This window comes from Phascolarctos cinereus, unplaced genomic scaffold (assembly GCF_003287225.1).
Source record: "Phascolarctos cinereus isolate Bilbo 61053 unplaced genomic scaffold, phaCin_HiC Scaffold_4;HRSCAF=312, whole genome shotgun sequence".
Classification (NCBI taxonomy): Eukaryota; Metazoa; Chordata; class Mammalia; order Diprotodontia; family Phascolarctidae; genus Phascolarctos; species Phascolarctos cinereus.
In genome coordinates, this window is record NW_027555847.1 from 515,823,186 (window position 1) to 515,841,529 (window position 18,344).

The 18,344-nt window shown below is 37.4% G+C and overlaps 1 protein-coding gene across 2 annotated transcripts in view; it reads left to right on the plus strand.

The window, feature by feature from the left end:
- VAPA (VAMP associated protein A) overlaps positions 1 to 18,344 on the plus strand; it is a 68,566-nt gene that overhangs the window by 550 nt on the left and 49,672 nt on the right. The window lies entirely within an intron of this gene.

The following is an 18,344-nucleotide window of genomic DNA, read 5'->3' on the forward strand; positions in this document are numbered from 1 at the left end:
GTTCACACTCACACTCAGTTTCACGCTCGCGCACGCCCAGCTTGTGGCGGGGGCTGGGGGGGGCGGAGGAGGCCGAGGCCGAGGGAAGGAAAGGCGAGCCGAGCTTGGGGTGCCGGGACTAGGCGCCTTGGCCGCCATCTTGGGATCCCGCCGGGAGGCGGCTTGTGGGTCTCGGGTTCCCGGCGGCTCCTTCTCCCTCCCTCGGCCGCCGCCTGCTCCTGACATTCCTTCTCTGCCCCTGGGGACTTGTTGGGCTTTTTCCGGGACGGGCGGGGGAGGCGACCTGGGGGCTCCTGCTGGGCGCGGGGGTGGCGCGGGCTCGGGCTCTGGGGAGCCTTCCCGGACCCTCCGCGCACGGCCGCCCGTCCCAGGGCTCTCTCGGCCTTCCCGGAGCCCGCTGGAGCCCGTGTCCCCCCGGCGCCCGGTCTTGGGGTCCGCTGTTTGCTCGAGTTTACGAGTGCCGGTGAGACAGCCTCGGCCGCTCGCCCGAACCATTGCCTGGGATGTGCCTCTTGGGACGAGGGGAAGAGATGTTCGCGATCCTGGTTATTGTGATAGGAGGGAGCCGAGCGAATCTCACAGAGATTAGAGGGATAATTCTTAACCTCCCATAAGTAATACACCAGAGGAAAAGAAATGCATTTTTATTTAGTCTTTACTCTTAGTCTTATGTTTCAGACAGAGCTGATTCCCCCCCCTTTCTGGTTTTGCTTCGTCTTTAGCTTGCTACCTGTTTGTCATGTATCGTATTCTGCGATTTGCAATTCCCACAGAAAGTTAGAAAAGGAAATTTATGCAAACTTCAAAGATTTTGTTTTAAAATAATTTTGTACTAGAACCTTTGGTTAAAATATTGGTCCTTCCATACCTTAAGTAGGGAGGCACCATGCTGCAGGTCTTGGGATTTGAAGGACCTAGTTGTTACAGGTACCCTACCATAGCTTTTATTGTACTCTTCTTTTTAACACCTATGGACAAGTCACTTAATATAATTTAGCTTTCTTTTTCTCATTTGTAAAGTGAGGAAAAAGGATGAGTGTCATTGGACTATATAGCCTTCCTTTTACCTTATATCTTCGATGCTAAAGTGGTGCTATTGGATAGGATTCTTTCAGGCCTTTTTCTGACCTTAGGAGACACATGTCTTAACGTTTGTGTCTCCATTTACTGCGTTGTGGCCTTGAGCAAATCACTTCAGTGAGCTTACCTTACAGTCTTAATGAGAGCCAAATTCGAAAATACTTGGGGCAGGGACATACAGATGCCAGATGTAAATGAACCTGAAGTTATAAAAATACCTGAAACTGTAAATGGACCTAAATTGGGGAGAGTGGGCTGGATTACCTTAAGGTGGTGTCTTCGGTACTATTTTCTGTTTGCTATTATTGTAGCAATCCACGTGCTCTTTGGGATGTGGAATGGTGTTTAGGGGACTTACTGAATGAATGAAAAAGCATTTATTAAGTATTAACAGTGTCACAGGCACTGTGCATTAAGATCAAGGAATTATATTTCAGGGATTACATCTAAGTCATGACTTACCTTGTTAAATGTTTGAGTCCTATGTCATTTTTGGGAGTTTATGTTAAATTCTACTTGTATTTTAAAAATTCCACTTAGTTTAAAAAAAAGACTTGAAGCATTTCAAAGGGTAAAATTAAACATGATAGATCTGTTATATTCTGGAAAGTTCAGGCCAACGGGAAAACATTTGCATTCCTGCCAGCAACTCTTCTCAGGAAAATTAATATAGCAAAGTTGCTTTATATGTCCAGAAAATTAGTTTTATGGTGCTGTAGTATTAGGATCCTATTACACAGCTAGTGTTTGGCTTTTTTACACTGGTTTATTTCCTGTGCTTCTATAGAAAAGTTATGTAAGCAGTTGAGTAAGAGTTTTGTTTCAAGGCAAGTCTGAGAAGATTTATTATTGTTTTGAGGAGTTATGGGGCACTCTTGAAAGAACTAGGTTATATATATTGTATTCATTCATAAGGTGTTAGTGGAAAAAAAAAAGCCTTTCCTGAAAGCCTGAAATTACATCAGTAACCACCAGGTGTTGAAGTATTTTTATGTAATCTACAGTGGTGAATGCTTTTGTTTTGTGTGTGTTTTTTTTTTTTAACTTCATACTGTTGTTTTGGTAGCCTGCGTTTCTGAAATGATATTGGCTATGCAACATAAACAGTCTATTGTACTGTGCCATCAGTCTTGGAAATCTTGGAAATTAGTATTAGGTGAGAAGCTGCCTAATCAGCAAAGTTGGAAGGTTTCTTATGAGAGAAGTTAGAATGTTGCTACCAGGATGAAGAAAGGGGACCCTTTCCCCAAAGGTGAAAGGCCCTTGCTTATCTTTTGTGCATTCAGAAATGGACTTGTGCTACTAATGTAATCATAAATGATTTGGACATTTAGAAGTTATTTTCCAAATTTAGGAAAACAAACTTTGTACCTTCACTCCAGTAAAAGAATTAATCATTAAAAATGGACACATTCAGAGTTTGGTTTAACTAGACACCAAGAAAAATAAATAGAGAAAGCCTATTGTCTAGGTTTTGATATATAATCCATAGACCTGGTCCATAGGTACATGTATTATTGATCTGAGACTGTAAATAGACCTAAATGAGAAGAATAGGCTAGAGATGTCATATATGTAGTTCTTTTGATAGTCTGAAGTTTCTCTTAACAAAGGCAAATCTTTTTAACTGAAGTATAAGGCAAGGTAGGTGGCTCAGTGGGTGACAGTGCCAGCCTGAAGTTCTTAAGACCTGAAGTCAAATCCTGCCTCAGTCACTTCAGAACTGTGTGACCCTGGGCAGGTTACTTAACCTGTTTGCCTTAGTTTTCCTCATCTGTAAAATAGGGGTAATAATAGCACTTGCCTCTCTGGGTTGCTTTGGGGATCAGTGAGTTAATAATTGTAAAGCACTTAGCACAGTGCCTGACACATAGTAGGCATGTAATAAATGTTAGCTATTTAGTATTCTGGTGATTGCTGTGTAACTACACGTTATGGAATAAATTTAGTGCTTGTCCAAAGGACAGTAAAGAGGCACATGATAGGCACATCATAAATGAATTATATAGGAGTAAAGTATGCTGTCAGATGTATGATGAGCCAGTTATGTAGTGAAAGCAAGAGAAAATTGACAGACAACCTGAATGCTCATTTGGTATCTTTGCAACTTCAAGAGAAAGAAAGGCATAGTTAGTAGACTCCCTGTGGTAAATTTATGCATCTGTATGCATAAAGGGTGGTGATTATGAATGGGTTGAGATCTGCATCCTTGAGGGCAGTACTACCTGCATTGAGATTTTGGTGCAGTAGGTAGCTCTGGGAATCCTGAATCCTGAATTCAGATTTCTAACTTTGCACCTTATTCACTTTGTGATTTTGGGCAAATCACTTTACCTCTTTAGACCTCAGTATCCTCTTTGGTTCCTTCCAACTCTAGATCTCTTATCCTGTTGTCCATTGTGAAAATATGGCCATTTGTTTATTTATTTAAACATAGGTGATCTTTGAGCTAATGGTGAGAATATGAGGGCTATTCAGAAGATTTTTGATGAACTTTTAAAAAAGTTGTAACATTTGATCCCAACAGGGTATGACCTATTTGACTATTCACTTACAAGTGAGTTCTCTTCAAATGGACATATACATATACTGACCTTATGTAAATGGCCAGCATATTAGAATATTTAATGGAATAGGTAGGATAAACTGATGAAATGTATGAAAGTCCCCAGTTTATTTCTTCTGTATTTTAAATAAAATAAAAATTTTAAATCACTTTTTAAATGATGCTATAATTGGAGCTTGAACCACTTGAGGAAAAGGAGGATGCCTTTCCCTTTTTTTTTTTGTGGTTCCCCCCAATATTGAGCCCAGTATGCACTTACTCTACTAGATAATGCTCAGCTGTCTTTGAGCCTTCCAAGTAATTCTTTGAGACTATTCCGTAGCCTCTTGGTGTTCGTATTTGTGTGTTGACCAGAAATTGGAGACTAATCCCTTATGTAGGGGGCTATGTAGGTCTCTTAACCTCTCTGAACCCTAATTCCTCATCTGTACATTGTATCAGATGAAATCTGATGTCCTATCCAATTCAGATGTGATCCTGTGAACCATTCTCTCCCCTTTCCTAACCTATTGTAAAATTGAGATGATTGGATTAAATTATTCTTTAGAAGTTCCTTACATTTCTAAAGATCTAAGATCCTATGGCAATTGAGCATGAAAAAGCAGGAATTTTTTTTTTGTATAAAACAGCATGACTCTGGGAAGCAAACGGGAGAACTTGGAATGAGTTTATCAAAGTTCAGGATACAAGTCAAGAGGCAGCTAGGTGGCATAGTGGATAGGGTGCTGCAGTTGAAATTAAGATCTGAGTTCAAATCCAGATTCAGAGACTTAATAGTTGTGTGGACTTGGGCAAGTCATTTAACTGCTTTTCCCCTCATTTTCCCAGTCTGTAAAATGGAGGTGATTATGACGCCTACCTCCCAGGATTGTTGTGAGGATAAAGTTATATATTTGTAAAGGAAAAGGGCCTTTGATGTGCCAGGCACATACTAAGTGCTAGGGATGCAAAGAAAGGCAAAAACAGCTGCTGTTTAAGAGAGGCTCACAGTTTAATGGGGGAGACAACATGCACACATCTATGTACAGATAGACAGGATAAATTTGAAATAACAGAAGGAAGACACAATAAAGGAAAAATGGAAAGTCTTCTTGCAAGTGAGATTTTAGCTGAGACTTAAAAGTTTTAAGCCAGAAAGCAAAGATGAGAAGGGAGAGCATTCCAGGCATGGAGGATAGCCAGTGAAAATGCCTGGAATTAGGAGATGGAATATCTTGTGTGAGGCACAGCAAGGAGGCCAGTGTCACTGGATGGATGGTGACAGAGTATGTGGATTTGGTCATTGTTAGCATCCATACATTTTACTTTGCAGAGGAAGCTTAGCCCATGTGACTGCATTTTTATAAATACTTCTTTCTCTAAATATTTTCCCACCACCACCTAAAAATGGTTTTCTTTTCTCTTTTTTTGGAGGCAATTGAGGTTAAGTTGACTTGCCCAGGGTCACGCAACTAGTAAGTGTCTGAGGTCAGATTTGAACTCAGGTCCTCCTGATTCCAGGGCTGGTTCTCTATTCGCTGTGCCCCCAAAATAGTTTTCTTTAAGCAGAATTTTCTTTTTATTAGAATGATTAAAAGGCTGAAATTAATAGAATGAGACGAGGAGAAAGTCATCACCCCTTTATTATCACCTACTTATCTTTCAAATGTCCTTCCTTTCTTTCTTTCTTCTTTGGGCTGGTTGAGCACCATTGTCTGCCCCCTAATGCACTTTGGGTGTTACAGCACTACTTTGCCTTTAATCTGGACCAAAGGTCCTCAATCCCCTATTAAACTTGAGGGAAATTTTAAATGTGGTCACAGACTTTCAGTTGCTTGCAAATCATCTTCCTCTCCTTGTTTCTTCTTCTTTTTTTTAATCTCATGAACACATTCAGTTAACTCAGTTAAAATGGGGAGGAATTATTGGGCAAGAGAACCTTAAAACAGAGAAGCTAAATAATTTTGTCTCTGATTGCTGAGTAACTAAGTGACTTAGTATAAGAGAATAACTTTTTTTTTAAAAAATGTGACCGTGGCTTTGGGTCAGGACCCATATGCCTTCATGATTTACTTTCTGTTAAAGCAAATATATTGGGAAGTTATAGGAGCAAATAGAGCAGTTTACTTTGAGGGATATTTAAAAATTTTTTGGGAAAAGTGGTAATCGTATTTGTTAAAGTAACAGAATGGTGATTGTAGATGCAGTTATTTAAGTCAGGTTTTTCTCCCCAACTAGGTTTAAACACTTTTGGGCAGGGATCTTCTTTGGTTCCTGAAGGGCTTTGCGTATACTAGTTTTTGATGTTTGTAGAGTTGAATGTTAAAAAAAAAAGTATACAGGGGGCTCTTGGGTATAAATTTTAAAGAGCAGAAAGGTGTGGTACCTTTAAACATCCAGTTAGGGAAACTGAAGTTTGCAATTTTAAGTTTTCATTTGGAAGTTGTTAGATCTCTTTATACTATGTATTTCTTCCATTCTCAAGTGACTGATGGCAGCCATTGCTGTCTTTGAACTGTGAAAGGGAGGCACCAGTGTTTTAAGTGAGCCTCCCAAGTTTTAAATACTGAATGCTAGAACTTGAAAGAGCCTAAAGTGCTAAATTCCTAATCTATTGCTTGCTAAGCAGTGTTTCTTCTATGTAAAACTTGCTTCCTAATAACACGTTAATATGTTTATATGTGAATAATTTTGTTACTGGAAATTTACATGGCAGTAGTATGCATGACCTATCTCAAAAATATTTTAGGTACGTTAGGTCTAATATACTCAGGAAAAAAATAGCTCCCTTGTTTACTTTTAAAAATGACATTTAGTATTCTCCATAATTTATAGTACCAGATTAGTAAAAAAATCTCCTGTTTTGAACCCCATATTTACATACAACAGTGAGTATACATATAGATTGAAATCTAGATGGAAGTACTTTTTAGGCTTCTGCTATGCTGAATTTAAAAGTATGACATTGAATAATGTCTTTCAGGGCTGTGCTGATATTAGCATTTTGCATTACAATTTAGACTAGAAATTGCTGGTACTCAGATTTATTCTTCTGTCTTGAAGGTCTGATATCAGAGCTGGGATAGTGCATTTTTGCCTGTTAGTAACTTAAGTCTGTTAACATAAACTGCGCATTTCATTCTAGGAATGCTCTGTTGAAGTTATTGCTTTACCTGTTAGGTTGGTAACTCCCCTGGCTCTGTGCCCCCCACCCCCCTTTGTGGATTAGTGTTGAATAGGAGAGTTGTTTTAGATTTCAGAACTATAGGGAACATTTTTTTTTTAACTTAACAAAATACCACCATAGAATCATAGGATTTTTGGAGTTGAAGGTACTTTAAGATCCTCCAAGTTCAGTAGTTCTCACACTTTTTTGGTTTTAGAAGGATCACTTTATACACTTCAAAATTATTGAGAACCCTAAAGAGCTTTTGTTATGGGTTATAGCCATTGATATTTTCTATATTAGAATTGAAACTAATTTAAAAATTATTTTATCATTTAAAATAATAAGCCTATTACATGTCAATATAAATAGCATTTTAATGAAAAAATAAAACTTCAGATAAAAAAACATTCGTGAGAAGTGGAATTGTTTTACATATTTTTGCAAATCTCTTTAATATTATGATCTGCTTGTGCATTCAGTTCTTTTTGATATGTTGGTTTGGTTGAACTATGTGAAGAAAATTTGACCTCACATAGATATTAGATAGACAAGGAAGTATTTTAATAGTAAAAAATGCTTAGTATTATTAGCAAAATTGTTTTGACTTTAGGGTCTTGGTGACCCCCCCCCCCATGCTAGCATCACATTTTGAGAACCACTGCTCTAGTCCAACAATTTCATTTTACGAATGAGGAAACAGTACCAGGGAGGTTCAGTAAATGACTTGTGTAGTCACGTGGTGAGTTAATGGAAGAGCTGAGAGAAGGCCTGTTTCCTGATTCATTGCCAAATATTCTTTCCACTACACAACATTGACCCCTCATCCTGCATCTTATTTTATTTTATTTTTAATTTTTAGGCAGTTGGGACTAAGTGACTTGCCCAGGGTGCACGGCTAGTAAGTGTCAAATGTTTGGTCTGAGGCCGGATTTGAACTCACGTTCTCCTGACTTTAGGGCCGGTGCTCTATCCACTGTGCCACCTAGCTGCCCTTATCCTGCATCTTAAAAAAAAAAAGCACTAGTGGAGAGGATGTTTTGTAAGAAGTTATTAGTTGATATTTGACTGAAGATGATGCTGTTAACAAATATTTTGTGTGTACCAGCTGTATGAATCTTAGTTGCTTGGCCCTATTCAGCCCTCTAGGAGGGTGTAGTTGGTAAAATGAGATGTGATACTGAAATATTTAATTCAGCTATTTTGAAATATGTAATAGTAAAGGTTAAATCCCTTTAGTTTTATGACCTATAGTAGTAGGCACTTAATAAATAATTGATCATGATAATGGGTTTATTGGATTTGGGACAGTGGGACTAAATAAGGAAATCAAATTGTTCTTAGCTACAGAAACTAAAGTGGAAGAGTAATTGGTGTCTTAACTGTAATTCTGTTCGTTTACACTCTCCTCTCTCTCTCTCTCTCTCTCTCCCTCTCTCTCTCTCCCTCTCCCCCTCCCCCAAAGCAAAGACATTTAATAAAATAACATAGTAAAAATTTCTCCTTAAACTTACACATAACTATCAACGTGAAGCATGGATATATGTTGAGCAAATGCATAGAGGGGCACAGATGTGGCCAGGAAAACGTATTGCGAGGCAGTCATAGCTTATGGTGTGTTATCACACTGCTCCCTCCAGGCCTGCTGTGTGTGATCTCTGCAGGGCAAGTAGTTTATACATATTCTGCAATAGATACTGCTTTGTTGGATGCATTGTCTCTAATGGACAGTACTCTGCCAGAAACTGTTCTGCTATATACATTGTCTCTACTAGATGTGTAGTTTCTTTTACTTTTTAAAAATTTTTTTCTCCTCCTCCCTCCCCACCTCCCTCTCCAAGATGGTGTGCAATCTGATATAGGCTATACATATACATTCCTATTAAACATTTTCACATTAGTGATATTGTAAGGAAGAATTAGAACCAATAGGAGGAACTACAAGAAAGAGAAAACAAAACAAGGGAAAAAAAGAGCAAATAGTATTCTTCAATCTGCATTCAAACTCCATAGTTCTTTCTTTGGATGTGGTTAGCATTTTCCATCATGAGACCTTTGGTGATGTCTTAGATCCTTGCATTGCTGAAAAGGGCTAAGTCTATCAACGTTAGTTAGATGTGTAGTTTCAACTGACTGTAAGTAGGTGCATGATTCTGGAGCTTCTCCCTGCTTCTAGCTTCTGGTACAACTGGAGTTCTTGGTTATTGTGCTGTTTCTTTGTCATGAGAAGAGTGGGCTTTGCCATGCTCTTTTAGATTCAAACTCTAATACTTTTTATATTTTAATAGCTTTTTGAAAAGTGGCTGCACTTAGCTAAGGATCAGCAAAAGTGTTCTCCTAAGGCAGAAAAAAATCTTCCTAGATTTCCTTCCCAAAGGAGTAGCCTCTTTAATTTCTTTTGAGGCTTATCTAGAAAGCTCTTTAGGCTGTTGGAAAACTCATCAAGACAGAGCTGGATTTAATGCTGTTCTCAAATTTTGTACTGCTGAATGTAGTAGCAAAGTTTGGAATAGGCTCCAACGTGGCAGCTGTTAATACAAGATAGACGTATGCTTTACAAGTGAAACCTACTTTAATGAAATCATTTTAGTGATATAGATGACACCCCCTCCATCCCTCTGTCCTATGTTAAATAGATCTTTATGCTTAATATCACTTTTGGTGAATAACACTATATTGAAGTTCCATGAAATATGGTTATTATAGAAGTGCTGAATAAATCAACATTCACATTAGTTTAAAAATTCTCATTTAAAATTATAAGGATAAATGTTTGAATGTATAATTTAAATTTATTTTGAATGCTTTTTCAGTGATTTGGCGGATAATGTGATGATGACCTAAGGAGGGGGAGACATTTTCTTTCCAGTATTTTTCAGTCATTTCCAAACTTACTAAGACACCACAGGACCTGTGCACTGAAGGTGACATCTCATTTCCATTTCTGATATTTTGTATTTGGTACCTCCAGAACTTAGTACTTACACATAAGTGCTTAAGGAATTGTCTTTCATTCATCCTTTTTCTCCCTTTATGACTTCACAGTTTCTCCATTCCCTTTTCCAGTTATGTTTTTCTATGGGTCTCTAACTCGTCTCTATCTATACATGTTCAGTTGTTTTCAGCTGTGTGTGACTCTTTTGTCAAATAAAACCCAATTTGGGTTTTCTTGGCAAAGATGCTGGGGTGGTTTGCCATTTCCTTCTCCAGTTCATTTTACAGATGAGGAAACTGAGGCAAACAGGGTTAAGTGACTTGCCCAGGGTCCCACGGTAAGTTCGACCAGATTCAAAGTGACCAAATTCAAGCTAAGGAAGACTCATCTTCCCTTCATAAATACATGTCAGCTATCTATACCTGGTAAAGTTGAGTCAGTACAGAACTTCCAATGAGGTCTGCTTTAGTCACTTCTTGTTTTAGTTGAAGAAAGAAAAGCCACCTGTTTAGATATTGAATGTGAAAATGAGAAAAAAGGGGGAAAAGAGAAGTAAATAATAAATTTTGTGTATAACATGTATGTAATGTGTGGAATTGAAAATTAATACCCCTCCTTTATTTTGAATTATTTTGCTACATATTGATAATCAAGTTTTTATGTATTAGTTACTTTCCTTTACTCTGTGAGCTTGAACTCCCTCTGAACTCCTTAAATTTGTAGCTGTTAATTTCCTGTTTGTAACACAAGCCACACTCCACCCATTAAGTTCCCTTCTTCGAGACTTTGCAAACACAAAGCTCCAGTCTGTACTCTAATTCATGAGAAATTCAAGTTCCATGTTCTCCCTCAGAAATCATCAACTACAGAGCTTTCCAGAAGATGTTAGTCCACCTTGTGATAAACTGATGTAACTTGGGGTTAGTAACCTTAGCACTGACCAATCAGACGTGAGATACACCTTTGTTATGCCAGATTGATGTCACTGTTTATTTTTGGGTTCCTCTGTATGACTATAAAAGAGCTGTCTTGATTATCAGATGTGTCCTTGGCTACTGAGGAGCCTTGGATCCTTTTTATTGGCAATTGCTAGCCTTGCTAATAAATAAATTGGACCTGCTTGGAACTTTATTACCTCAGTTTCATTTTAGTGCAGATTTTTTAATCAGGACATTTGGCAACCATGGTAGGGACACTGACACCCCTCCCCCCTTCCCCCGAGCCTTTTAGAGGAACTCCTTAGAGTGCTCTGGTGACTTGACTGAGAAACTTCTTTGTGAGGGACCCACCTCAGGTTTGACCCAATTCTTCTGAGCTAAAATGGGATTAAACTCAATTCTTCTAAGTGAGTTCGGGGATATAGTAGTAGCCTACCTGTGGGAACTCCCCTGAGAATTATCTTAGGGGAATAATAGGAAATCTTTTCAGAAAGAGTTGGAAGGACCAGGGGGAATCCCTTCCTGTAGTAGTAGTGGTCTCCACACTGTTAGAGGGACTGAAAAGCCTTCACTATTAGTTAATCCTCTTGGGAGTGCACTCCCAGGGCATTATCGTATTACCTTCATGAGAATTCTCTTGGTAGACATCTCGGGTAATTTCCAAAGGTAGCATTCCTTTTTAGAGATTTGCTGAGGCTGAGACACTCTCCTTTGGAACTCCTCAGGAGAGTTATGGGTTTGTGGAGTCTAATAGCAATACGAAGAATGCTATTTGACAATGAGAATGAGAGAGCAGAAGCATGCTACTAAATTGAGTGAAATTTGAAACTGTTAAATATGATTATTTTCACCTAAAATTCTTTTAAATAGTATAAAATATGTTCTAAATCACAACTTTCCATTAGAAAGCGATAAGTAAGAATAGAGATCTGCACATTGTTCTCAGTAACCCCAAACTTAACTTAAAGGAAAGGACTTTTAACTGCAGATTAAAGACACTCTTAAGAAGTGTAGAGTTTTAAAACAACCCTCAGGAACTTACTTTCATAAATTAAACTTTGAGAGGGAGGATAAACTCGATCAAAGATACTTCATGTCTCTGCTCTGAATTTTCAAGCTATGGTTTAAGATACTGACTAGAAAAAGAGGAACTGTGATATCGGTGAAATTTCACAGTAGAAAAACTACATTTTAAACTTGTCTGGCACTTAAAATCTGCCACTTTGAATCTTAAAGTGACAGACCCTGCCATTTGAAGAGCCAGGGCCTCATAAATATTCAATTCTTTATCCTTTCCATCCTTTATCCTTATTCTTCCTTCCAATCCTTCTGATATGGGAAGTTCCTTCTCCCCCCCCTTTTTTTTTCTTCTTAACCTTATTCTTCTCCCACTATGGAAAGAGATTTGCATGCCCCAGTAAATGCCACTTTAGCAGGCTCAGGGATTCTCCCTAGACCTTTTTTGGGTGCTTGGAGGCTTGGGCTGTCTCCCATGATCTTGGTCCCTACTCAGGGAGTTCCAGCTAGTTTCTTAGTGCTTGAAAGGGAGTCAAATTTTTCAAAGTAATAGCCTTTTTAGAGGTTTTTGGCTTAGCCTCCACAACTCCCTCCACCATAGGTCCTAGACAACCTTGTAGAGGAAGGAAGTAGAGCAGCAAGCCACAACTGAGCCAAAACCTCTAAAAAGCTTTTATGTATATATTTGTGAGGCAGTGGGGTGAAGAGACTTGCCCAGGGTGTTCCACACTGGACAGCTAGTAAGTGTCGAGTGTTTGAGGCTACATTTGAACCAGGTCTTACAGGGCCGATGTTCTAGCCACTACGCCATCTAGCGGCCCCTGTTGGGTATATTTTGCTCTTTGTGTCTTTTGGTTTTATCTTGTTGTTTGTATAAATCAGACTTAGTCTGATCAACCTTTGGCCTGATCAACCAAATTAAAAAGGAACTTTAAAAATCTTTTAACTTTTGAAAAAGATAATTTTTTTCTGCCTGTAACTCTGGCCAAGCTGTAAGGGCAGGCAAGAGACTCAAGTAAAGAGGAAGGGAATCTTTGTTCCCAGTCTGTAGAAGATTATGGCATTGTAAACTAATTAGAGACTTAATTTTGTGACACATATAAATTCTCTACAGTAAATATCCAAATTGTGGTTTGGATGTTTTTAAGAAAATGAAAACTCCTTCTACTACTAAAAGTAATATTAGTGAGCAGATTTAAATATTGTTTAGGAAACATTGCTTAGACCTTTTATCACTCCTTCCCTGGAGAGTGACAGGTTTATTATTATAATGCAAGGAAGGAAGAATTGATTTCACTGATTAGAGAAAGCAATTTGAAATTTAGATTTATTTGGTACTTTAAAAACTGCCTATTATTAACTCTTTCTTAATCAGGAACACAGAAGCCTGTTTATATTAGGGATCACCCTAAATAAGTAAAATTTAATTTCAGAAAACATTTGGTTTTTTTCACAGCGTTTGTTTCTGGTTAGCCTGAATAATTAAGTACTGTGAATGATATAACTGTACTGATCAACTAGAGACAAAAGTCACCTAAAGAAATTGGAATGAACCGTGAATTTCTCAGCCTTTAAGACAGTATTTCAATTAATTGGTTTTGTGTAATAAAACTTATATTAAATTTAAGGTAAAATTCAGTAGAATGAAGATTAAGTCTGCAGACAGTCTGGAATATGATTGGGAAATAAAGACTAGAGGAATTAAGCAAATAGAAAAAAATTAAGAGAGGATCAGAATTTGGAAAGAAAACAAAAGGGCAGTTTTGAAGGGCTTTAATCAAAGTCCACTGGAGGGATATAAAAAGGAAGGAAGGAAGTTTAAGCAGGTAGAGATGAGAGAAACTTAAAAGAAAGTTGGAGTCTGTTTATAGTGACACAGTGTGAATGAAGGGTTTGAAAGTAAAGTGTTTTGGAGTTTTGATAAAGGAATTTTGAGGAAGGGTTTTGATGCCACTGAGATAAGAAAGATTTGAGGAATTTTTCAAGATGTGCCTCTTTGACAAATACTGTATGTGTCTCCCTTTTCCAGTCAATATAAGATTACAAAAGAAAACTCATAGAAATTTTGAAAGGTTAAGCAGAAGTTTCACAAGTATAAATTAACTAATTGATAAAATATTGTTTTCTTTGGTCTAGCGTAAATAGTTATGCTAAAGGCCTTTGTAAAAACTTTAGTATACTTACTTTTCCTACTGAAAAGCCTCTGGGTAAGCAGCAATGTTCCCTTTATGCTCCTTTCTTAAAGTGTCCCTGTGGGATTAGTTTAAGAAAATAAAAGGAGTTGATTTGGCTCTTTGGGTGATTTAAAAAATTAAGAAACCGTTATGGGGAGCTAGGAGTGTCACCAAGAACTTTTTGAACAAGAGCTAACTGAAAACAGTGGACCCTTGGGAAAAATGAAATTTAAATATTGTCAGTAGTAATTATAAATCCAGAATTGATTTGGTTGAAATTTTTGTTCTGAAACTAAAATATCATGTGTTTTCATTCACAGGGAGATGAATAATAGCACCTGCCTCTCAGGGTTGTTAGTAGGAACACATAATTGTGAAGCTTATGCTTATAAAGTGCTTAAACACAGTGCCTGGCTCGTGCAGAGGACAAGGTGTTTTTTTTTTTTTTGTAATGCTCTGCCACTTTGAAAAGTGCTTTTTAAAATTAGCATTGAAAGTCAGCAACTTGCTGATACATATCAGAAATTCACATTAAAATTGAATGAAATCAAAAATTAAACATTGTAAAATACTACATAGGCAAGACTCAAACTCTCTAAGCTTTAAAAAACAGAAAAGGCCTAACATGTGGTAAGCACTGTATAAACTATTGTTGCTTTTAATTACTCCATACTGTATTAAGATGTGACTAGTGTAAAATATGCCAGGAATAAGAAGATAAGTGATTTTCTATGCAAGGTAATTTAGAAATGCATTTGACTCAATATCACCTGATTAGTAATAAGTTTTAAATAGACATTGTATATGTTATTATTGTATTTCTAAAGTCTTATATTGTGGAATTTCAGAAACCATTCTATCAGAACTGCCAATAGAAAGGCAACTTCCTTTTTTATCTGTATCTTGTTATGAATTGAATTCTTTAAAAGAATGATAAAAATGTTTGAAAACTTAAATATTTAATGAGGGTATGTTTTATTTTAAATTAGAAAATAATAATTATAACAACAAAAACTCACTCGTGGGAGAAGAGAGTAACAATATCCTCTTAGGAGATTTTTAAGTTCCTTTGGACTTATTACTTGAGCTAGGTTATAAGATCTTACTGACAGCATGTTGTGAAACTTAAGTGCTTCTGTTCGAGGAACTAGGATCTCTCCAAGCCAAAGTGGAAAATTGACAAGTTAATTTAAAGAGTGAGTTCATGAAATTGTATCTGTTAATAATTAGTATGTAGTGAAGTTTACATTTTTTGGGGGGGGGAGTTTCCATTTTTGAACTGACTAGTCATCTGTATATGTGAAGTGTGTATGAATAAAACTCCTGAATGTAGTTATTCTTACATGAGGGATCAATTAAATGTCCTTAATAAATATTAACATGAGAAAAAGAAAAATAACATAAACTTAAGTTGTAATTAATTAAATTTTGCTATTTAAGGTGAACTCTTGTGGGACTATAATTTGACATAGTTTGGAGTTTTTTATTTTAGGTATACTTGTAAAATTGCAAAATCAATAGCTTGCCATTGAAGAGGAATGCCATGTGCTGCCCAGAGGGAGTGAAGTCTGCTAGAGGTGGATGTCTAGCATCTGGGAAAGGTTGAGGGGACAACCTTGCAAAGGCAAAGGTAGGATCCTTTTGACTAGTTTCCTGAGTGAGCACATTTTCCCCACCTGTGGAATTATGAGCCTAGCTTAAACCCTATAGATACTATGGAACTTTACTATCTGATTGACTGGCAGATAGGATGCATGCCTGAAATTGAACAGAGCTAAGGGAGTTTTTTTCCCTTGTTCTGACTTAAGGTCAGTCTGTGCTTTTAGGGAGTCAGTCTTGATACCATTGTTACCATGTCCCTCCTTTTCTTTTTATAGCAGATTTTTATAGTCAAGGCACATCAACAGCAGAACTCTGTTAATTAATAGATCACCACTGAAACATCTGAGTTAGTGTCATAGAAAGCAAGTATGACAGATCTTAACTGTTTTCAATCTGAATTTGATAAGTTCCTAACTTTTCCCCCCAAATAGTTATATGTTCATGTTTCTAAGATTAAATTCTTCAAGTATCTCATTCATTGAGAGTAATATGAGAATAATAACCTCCTAAGGGGAAAATAAGATGAGTAATATCAGAAAAGTTTGCCAGAATTAGTAAAAATTTGCGAAGAGGTTATTTTCTCTAAAAAAATAGGGTGTGTATGTATATGTGTATGTATGTATACACACATATGTATAAGTATGTGAATGTGATTGGCTTATAAGATTTACAGGCCTTGAGTATATTTTAGTAACAAGTTCTCAAAATTGGATTGAGGATTTTTTACAGACAGTTCTTACTTTACGTAAGTAAATCATTCCACAGACCTCAATTTTTACATGCTGTGAATTTGCCTGTGGATGTTGGGAAGGGAGAGAGGGCAATGGCTCATGGTTCAAGGACATGTGGGAGCTGGGGACAGAGTAGGAGGAGGAATGTGTGAGGCCAGAGCCAATGATGTGGGGGCCTGGCTGGCATCAAGAGGAAGAACACATGGCTGAGGTAAGGGGGAGGAGGACTGACACATTGGGGCCAGACACATGGTACCTGCCTGTGGATGGATGGAAGAAGACATGGAGGGCTGGAGACTCAAGTGGGTGGGTAGAAGTAGGACAAGGGTTTTCTCTTGCCACTGGAGGTCTCAAGCCAAGCTCCCAATGTATAGTGGTGGTCGTCTTTTTGGGCATTCATTCTTCTGCTTTCAGTTGTTTTTTTTGGGAGGGGTAGAGGGGGATGGAAAACGAGGGAGTGCTGAGTTAAGGCACAGGCATGAGGGGTGAGAGAGACACACATACACATACTATGTGGTAAAGGTAACTTGAGTGGTTTTTTTTGGAATTCAGATTTCTTTCAGAATTTTCTTTACCTAAAGTTGAATTTGCATAATGCAAATTTATGTAAAGCAATGACTTTACAGTCATATCTGCCAGTCATTTAGATAGCACATTTTTTAGTGAAGTATTTATGGGATGTAATCCAGGCTTACAATTAATATGAGGTAGGAAAATTTCTTGTTTAGAAAAGAAATAGCACACTTTGGGAACTGAGTCAATTGTATCATACCTTTTGCCTTTGAAAGGTTGTCCTCTTAACTTTTTTTTCCACCTGTAAAATTGCATTGATGATTAAAATTATTTTTCTTTTTTTTTTTTGACATCTTTTTCTGATAACTTTAAGAGAAAAGAAGACTCATTTTCTAATTTGTGCCCTCATGGATTCTTTCTAAGATTCTTCCTTTATCCTGTGAATACCAGTGTTTATATCAGGTATACGGTTTTGGTAAAGATAGTAACAACTGAAATTCTCTGAAATTTCATGTGATGTCCTAATTATAGCTGTATTATTAATGCAAACTCAATACAATTTAGTACAGCCTTCTAAATTTGGTTTTTAGAAGGTTGTACGGGATTGTGTTGAAGTTTGTGTTAGGTCTTCCTACATGCTCTTCGAACATGAGAAACAGATTTGGAAGGAGGAACACCTTCAGAGATGTCTTGAGAATTTAACTTGTTCTTGAAATATACATCTGTTGCTTGTGTCCACATCAGGAATTCCCAGCTAACTGGTGGAACTCAACAAAAGGCTTTGTTTTACCTTCACTTCCTTTTCTCATTTGCTGTTGCCTCTGTACCAAAGGTGACTGACCCCTCAAAAGTTTTGTCAACATGCTGGCTTTAGAACAAACCACTCTTGGTTTTAAAGAAATTGTGGTAAAATTTTTTCTCTGCCATCAATCCTAGCAATATTGTCTATATCCCTCTTATTACTTAATTAATCTACTCATTGGGCCTCATGGACTTTGGTCATGTCACTAACCCCATCAAAGCCCCCAAATCATGGATGCCTATTTCTGTCCAGCTACCAAAACATGAAGGCATGATCCCCTCACTCCCACTCACTGCCAATTTCTCATGGGACTCCTACTCTTAGGTTCATCGGATGGTTTTTCTGACTAGGAGACAGGGGCAAACTAACCCTGGATCTCACAGATTTCTTCTATCTTTGCATAAAATGTTGCAAAATTGCTTCCTTTATTTCATGATGTTTATGCATTCTCTCCTCTCAGCCTAACTACATGTACTTGTAGTATTCCTTTGATAATTTAATTCCAATGGATGATAATCCTAATCACATTACTTTGGTTTATATGTGGTGATTCATGAGAGGTATGTCTCCCAAGAATCAAGAGGGAGAAATGTGGAATTGAAAATTGATATCCCACTTTATTTTGTATTATTTTACTATATATTAATCAAGTTGCTATGTATTAGTTACTTTCCCTTAATGTGTGAGCTTGAACTCCCTCTGAGTTCCTTAAACTTGTAGCTGTTAATTCCCTGTTTGTAACACAAGGCATACTCCATCCATTAAGTTCCTTTCTTCAGCACTTTGCAGACACAAAATTCTAATCTGTATTCTAATCCATGAGAAATTAATAACACGTAGA